This window comes from Silene latifolia, chromosome 1 (assembly GCF_048544455.1).
Source record: "Silene latifolia isolate original U9 population chromosome 1, ASM4854445v1, whole genome shotgun sequence".
Taxonomy (NCBI): domain Eukaryota; kingdom Viridiplantae; phylum Streptophyta; class Magnoliopsida; order Caryophyllales; family Caryophyllaceae; genus Silene; species Silene latifolia.
In genome coordinates this window covers 133,488,361-133,496,258 of record NC_133526.1, presented here as the reverse complement: position 1 = coordinate 133,496,258, position 7,898 = coordinate 133,488,361, and the positions used below count along the sequence as shown (strand labels likewise).

General features: G+C 42.0%; 1 non-coding gene across 1 annotated transcript; it reads right to left on the bottom strand.

Moving 5' to 3' along the window:
• Nucleotides 1-213: 213 nt before the first annotated feature.
• On the bottom strand, nt 214-320 carry LOC141618059 (small nucleolar RNA R71). Its single transcript, XR_012531289.1, has one exon. It is a non-coding gene; the product is annotated as a small nucleolar RNA R71 (small nucleolar RNA).
• Nucleotides 321-7,898: the final 7,578 nt, after the last annotated feature.

Here is a 7,898-nt window from a genome sequence, read left to right as displayed (position 1 = left end):
TCTCATATGGATACTTTTTGTGACTATTGTGATGCGATTTCTCAAACCGGTGTAACTCAAGACCAAATTCGATGGGTCTTATTTCCTTTTTCTCTAATTGGCACCGCGAAACAATGGTTGAAAGGCCTTGATAAGGCTACTATCGGAATTGATTCTTGGAAAAAGTTGGCTCTAGCTTTCTACAAAAAGTTCTATCCACCGGAAAAGACTAACATGCTAAGAGCTCAAATTACGGGCTTTAAGCAAAGGGATGAAGAAACTTTGTATGAAGCTTGGGAGAGATTCAAGGGAATTTGTCGCTCATGTCCTCACCATGGACTTAGCGAGTGGTTCTTGGTACAACAATTTTGGAACGGTCTTTATGAAGATTCAAGGAACATTCTCAACATGGGATCAAATGGAATGTTCACCGAAGTTGATGACAATCAAACTTGGAACAAAATTGAGGAGATGGCAGTCCATAACTCACAATATAGTAGACCTCGCAAGGCTACTAGAGGAGGAAAACATGAAGTAGACTCCATTACTCAATTGGGTGCTCAACTTATTGCTCACATTGATACCATCAATTTGAAGTTTGAAAAAGCTATGGCTAAACTTGAAGAAGCCTCAAAATCACTAAAGCATCATATTAATGCCATGACGGCATCTTCATCAATCCCAAGTGGGATATGTGAGAATTGTGGAACTTTGGGACATGACCAAAGTGAATGTAGGGGAACAAATGAACAAGTGAATGCTTTCCAAGCATACAAGAGTGGTACCCCTTATTCAAACTATTACAATGAAAACACCAAATTCCATCCAAATCTCTCATACAAAAGCCAAAATGTTCAAAACCCTCAACCAACATACACCCCACCTCCCATGAGAAACCAAAATCAAAGACCCTTTTACAACCAAAACCAAGGTTACCAAAATCAAACTCCATACAATCAACAAAATGACCAAGGTTTTGATGTTCAAAAAGCGGTCATCCAAATGCAAAAGAATCAACAAGAGTTTTTCACTCAAATGCAAAAGGATAGTCAAGCAAAGGAAACCACCATCAACAACATCCTAGCTCACACCAAAATGTTGGAAACCCAATTGACTCAACTAGCATCTTCAAGCTCACAAAGACAAAAGGGGCAATTACCACCTCAAAGTAATCCCCCAAGACATGAAACGGTTAGTGCCATTCACTTGAGAAGTGGTACAAGGTATGAAGCGCCGAAGAAACAAGTTGAGAATGAAGTTGTGGAAGCTAGTGACAAAGAAGAAATTGTGCAAAACTCCAAAGATGGAGAATCATCAAAAGAAGAAATTTCAAAGAAAAATGAAGACAAGGTCAAGGAGAAGGAGCCCATTGTGATTAGACTTCCTTTTCCGAGTCGTCAAGCCAAGCCCAAATTTGATGACCAACTTGGAAAATTTATGGAAATTGTGAAGAATTTGGAAGTCTCGATTTCCTTCACGGAATTAATCAATCACGTGCCGGCCTATGCAAAATACATGAAAGACATCCTCACAAAGAAGAAGTCGATCCGGAAGCTTGAGACTATCGCCTTCACTAAGGTGAGTAGTGCAATAATTCAAGGGAGTTCACCTCCAAAACTCAAAGATCCGGGAAGCTTCTCAATACCGTGTACCATTGGCGACACCACGATCAACAAAGCCTTATGTCATCTAGGGGCTAGTGTGAGTGTTATGCCGTACTCGGTAAGTAAAAGGTTGGGGATGGGAGAGCTTAAAAGCACCAATATCACACTCCAAATGGCCGATAGATCGACGAAGACACCATTAGGGATATGGGAAGATGTTCCTGTAAGAGTTGGGAAATTTTTCATCCCGGTGGACTTTGTCATTGTTGATGTTAGGCCCAGTTTAGCCTGGTCTGACTCCAACCTGGCCTGACTTTATTAGTCTGATTGAAGTAACCTGAGACCGGACAAGACTAACTACTGTTCAGATATTAAAAGAATATTATAGTAAGAAGGCTACCAAATCCTGGAAGAAAAGCCTGGTAGTAAGTACAGAATAACCTAGCGGAGCATTAAAACAGGCTGGATTGAGAAAGATAAACAAGAAATGCGGTTGTTGGGAATTAATAGTCGTGTCCTATACTCAAGGAAGACCAAGTCCAACCATAAGACCCTATCATCTATGAATCAAGACGGAAAGGAGAGAAAGAGCTGAGGATTCGTTAAAGGAAGATTAAGTCAAGCGTATTAATAGGGAGCATGCCCTATTAATCCGGCAACAACTCCTACATTTGGGGAGGACGTTGATCATTGTAACGTTAATAATAAGAACGTTAATAGAGAAAGAGGGCTATATATAGCTTTTGTAAAATAGATAATAGAGGATCAATACTTACACTTGAATTATTCTACACTTTTTCTATCTTTTTTTACTCTGAATATAACCGATCTCATATACAAATTTGTACTCAATTCGTCCATATAATATAAGCAATATTGTCTATACTTAAGTCTTTTTCTTATTAATTATTCCTTAATCTCTACCAAATACATAGAACTAGATGCCCAAAACTATTCTCTCATCAGGCCGGATCCGTTCAGGAAAATCCTGCTAAAACAATTGGCGCCCACCGTGGGGCATCTAGTTCTTTAATCAAAAAAAAAATATATTTTCCTTTTACCATCTTTTCATTTAATATTCACACACAAAAATGGTGGAACTCACCGTGGAACAACAATTAGCGGCTGCCCTGGCCAAGATCAAAGAATTGGAAACAATTCAAGAGAAGGCGACCAATGACGTAAATCAATAGGTGAAAGAGTCCGAGTCTAGCCTGAGAAAGAAATTGGAAAATCAGGCTTCGGGCTCCAAGACCAGATTTGAACCAGGAACCCCATTCTCATCCATTATCAAAAACATTGACTTCTCCAGTTTTGGAACCCCGGAGAAGGATACATCATCTGATACTCCAACCATTCCCAATAACGAAACAAACAAGACTGAAGCAGCAATAATGATGGCCATGCTTCAGGAAATTCAAAAACTCCACCATAAAATAGAAAACATACCTGGAGTGCCGGACCACGTGGGTCAAGTAGAAGCCGACGACTTTGCAGATTCACCTTTTGCAGATGAAATTGCAAAGATTGATCTCCCCAAGAAATTTACTGTTCCATCCATGAGAACTTATGATGGAACCTCTGATTCACAAAATCATGTTGCCATATTCAAACAGAAAATGTTGGTTGCCTCAATACCCAGTGAACTCGGCAGTCTGCATGTGTAAGGGCTTTGGTACAACCCACGACCGAGCAAAGACATTACGGTGGTTCATTAATCTTCCAAATGGAGGTATCAAGAATTTTGCAGAATTAATCAATGCCTTCAATCAACAATTCACGAGCAGCAGAGATATGGCTAAGAGACCCAAAGAACTGCTTTGTTGGTAAAGCGACTTCGAAGAATCTCTCAAAGAATTCTGGCCAGATTTGTCAAAGAAAAAGTGGCCATTCCTGTGTGTGATGAAGAAAAACGGTAGAAGCCTTCAGCAAGGAGTCCCGCTGACGGTGACATCTATGCAGACTTGACCAAGAAAGCATGCCCAACCTTTGCTCTTTGTTCAATCCATTGCCTTAGAGCATGTCGATTGGAAGAAGACCTCAACTTCGTAACGAACTCATCCGGGGAAAGCAAGGCTATGGACACACTAACGGGAAAAGCTCCTACCAGAAAGGAGGCAACCCCGAGATCAAGCACCCTATTCCGGCCCGAAAGATCTCAAGTCAACATGGCACAAGAACACAGAGGTAACCTTTCTAGCCTACCAACTATTCCTGAATATAACTTCTCTATTAATACTGCAGGATTAATTAAACGCTGGAAAGCCGGGAGATACGGTCGGATGGCCCAAGAAATCGACAACCCAGGAAAGACCCAGCAAGATGGTGTGACTTCCATCGGGATATCGGGCACACCACAGAAGAATGCATCCGGCTCGGGAAACAAGTGGCATATCTCTTAAAGAAAGGCTTCTTGAAGGATTTAATCCAGCAGCCAAAGAACAAAGATGAAGGGCAAAACAAGAGGGATTCGGGGAACAAGCAGAGATCCTCCTCCTCCTCCCCTATCTATGAAGTCAAGTTCATAAATGGAGGATCGAAATCGTGGTCCGACCATTTCACCGCCAAAAGAATATCCAGGGAATCCGGACTTCAACCTCCTTCCAGGCCCAAGTCATTGCCCGCTATTACCTTTGATGACTCGGACTGCAGGGAATATCGATCTACACCACGACGACTTGGTAATCACCATGCAAATTGGCACAAAGAAAGGTATCAAGAATCGATAGACGGGACGGTTCAATCAACCTGGTGATGCTTGACGTCCTCAAAGCTATGAAGATAGATGAAGGAAAGATCATCAAGAAATCTAGCGTCCTGGTTGGATTCAGCGGAGAAACAAAGAACACCTTGGGAGAAATCAGCCTGCCAACCTATGTGGAAGGCGTGGCTTCATATGAAAGATTTGGAGTAATGGATTGCCTATCCTCATATAATGTAATCCTGGGCAGACCATGGATCCACAATGTCAAAGCAATCCCATCAACATACCACCAATGTGTGAAAATCCCAACAGAATGGGGGATAACCACCATCAGGGGAGAACAGAGAGGACAGCTCAGAATGTTACACTCGGGCTTTGAAACCCTCAAAGTCGGGTAAGTCCCTTGCATAGCAATTAAAGTCACCTGTCAGGGAAGAATATGTAGCACAATCACAGATGGAAACAGGAGAGGTCATATTAGACCCAGAATTTCTGACGGGAAAGTACTCGTAGGGTCGATGCACCGACTCAATCGGACCAAATCTGGTCGCTTTCTCAAAACTAAAATGTCTTGTTTTGCTTGGTCACATTTTGATATGACTGGTATAGATGCTGATGTTATTACTCATAAGTTGAATATTGACAAATCCTTTAAGCTCAGACAAAGAAAAGAGAAGAAAATTCGCTGCAGAGAGGCATGAAATCATCAACCAAGAAGTTAACAAGCTACTGGACATGGGAATGATCAGGGAAGTAATGTACCCTGACTGGCTTGCAAACGTAGTAGTAGTCCAAAAGAAAAATGGCAAATGGAGAGTCTGTGTAGATTACACCGACTTAAACAAAGCCTGCCCAAAAGATCTATTTCCCCTGCCACACATCGATGCAATGGTAGATGCCATTGCGCAGCCACGAAATGATAACATTCATGGATGCTTCCATGGATTCAATCGAGATAAAAATGCACCTGCAGATCGGAAAGCACGGCTTTCATCACCGAAAGAGGTATATATTGCTATATCTTGCTATGCCCTTTGGATTAAAAAATGCAGGTGCAACCTACCAAAGGCTAGTCAACATGATGTTCAAAGACCAGATAGGAGACACCATGGAAGTCTATATAGATGACATGGTAGTCAAGTCAAAAAAGGCAAAAGACCACGTCAAAGACCTGGAAGTAGCCTTCCAAATACTGGAGAAATTCAATATGAAGCTCAACCCACAAAAATGCCACTTCGGAGTCTCAGCAGGCAAGTTCCTGGGCTATATGGTGACAAAAAGAGTAATAGAAGCCAGCCCTGAACAGATCAAAGCTATTCTAGAGCTAGAACCACCAAAGACGGTCAAAGACATACAAAAGCTGACTGGAAGAATAGCGGCCCTGAACAGATTCATTTCAAGATCATTAGAGAGGTGCAAATCATTCTACAACCTGCTAAGAAAGAACAAGGACTTTTCATGGACCCCGATCATCGAGGCCGCCTTTGAAGACCTAAAGATATATCTATCCTCTCCTCCCCTTCTTTGGCAAAACCAGTCAAAGATGAACCCCGATAAAGTATAACATCGATCCAGAAACTTCTTTGTCGGTGCGCAGTCTTGGTCAAAGAAGAAGACGGACAACAACACCCAGTCTATTATGTAAGTAAGAGCCTACTAGACGCAGAGATCAGGTATGGCCTGCTTGAAAAATATGTTTTAGCTTTAATTATGAGTTGCACAAAATTAAGACCATACTTTGAAAGCCACCCTATAATAGTCAGAACCAATCTTCCTATCAAATCTGTACTTAGAAAGCCAGAATTGTCCGGACGAATGTGCAAATGGTCAGTCCAGCTGAGCACATACAATATAACATTTGAACCAAGGACAGCAATTAAGTCACAAGCATTAGCAGACTTTGTGGCTGATTTTAGTCCGACCCTAGAACCCGACCTTATAAAAGAGGTGAATAAACTGACCAGCGACCAAACAGACCTAGAATGGACCCTATTCGTCGACGGTGCAGCCAACATGAGGGGCACAGGCCTGGGGGTAGTACTAAAATCGCCACAGGGGGATAAGATAGTACAGGCTATAAGCTGTGCATTTGAGGCTACCAACAATGAGGCAGAATATGAAGCCCTAATAGCTGGATTAAAGGTATGTATTGACCTTGGTGTACATAACCTAAAAGTACGTACTGATTCCCTTCTCATCTCCAACCAAGTAAATGGGATATATACTGCAAAAGACCCCAAAATGATGCTTTATCTAGATGTCGTTCAAATTTTAAAAGGAAAATTTCGAAGTTTCAATATTGACCAAATTCCCAGGGACTTGAATACCCAGGCCGATGCTCTAGCCGGCCTAGGATCTAACTTCAGTCCCCTAGACTTCGACAAAATACCCATCGTACATTTACTAGAACCTGCAATAAATAAACAAGATGAAAGTTTCCCAATTTATATTGCCAATTCTTGGACAAAACCCTACTATGACTGGCTACAACAAGGAATCCTTCCCCTAAATAAGCAAGATGCCAGAGCACTAAAAATAAAAGCTGCTTCGTACACTATTATTGACAACGTGCTTTTTAAGAAATCGCAGGCTGGGCCGTACCTCAGATGCCTGGAACCACAAGAAGCTGAACAGATATTATCAGAAATCCATGAAGGACACTGTGGAAATCATAAAGGTGGAAGAAGCCTGGCAAGCAAAGTACTCAGAACAGGTTATTATTGGCCCACCCTGAGAGCCGATTGCCTGGAATTCAGCTCTAAATGTAAAGCTTGTCAGATTCATGGACCATATATCCATCAGCCATCTGAAGAACTACATTCCATATCCGCGCCCTGGCCATTTATGAAATGGGGCATGGACATAGTAGGAAAACTACCTCAAGCACCCGGACAGAAAGTTTTCATGCTAGCAATGACTGATTACTTCTCCAAATGGATAGAAGCTGAATCATACATGCAAGTCAAGGAGAAGGATGTCATAGCATTCATCAAACACAACATCATATGTAGATATAGCATCCCCTCTGAAATAGTATGCGACAATGTCACGCAATTTGTGGGAAAAAGAACAGTAGCCTTCTGTGCTCAATGAAACATCAACCTGGTAACATCCACACCAGGATATCCAAAAGCCAACGGTCAGGCAGAATCCAGTAATAAGGTGGTAATCAGCTGCATAAAGAAGAAGCTGGAAAGAAGAAAAGACAGATGGGCTGAAGAGCTTCCCCTGGTCCTCTGGGCTGACAGAACCACACCTAAAAATTCCACAGGCCAAACCCCTTACTCCTTGGTCTATGGATGTGAAGCGATAATCCCTACCGAGGTAAAAATTCCATCACCAGATACAAAGATGAACACAATAACCAAAGCAATATACCTCTAATGGAGGACACTGGACCTAACGAGAAGAACTAAGAGATGCAGCCAAAGATCGATTAGCAAAAGATATCGGCAAAGGGTTGCGAAAAGCTACAACAAGATGTCAAAGCTAGGGTATTCAGGGTAGGAGACCTTGTCCTCGGGAAAGTCTTCCAAAACACAAAAGAAAAGAATGTTGGCAAATTGGCCCCAACCTGGGAAGGTCCCTACCGATTAACTCGGTAGTCGGCC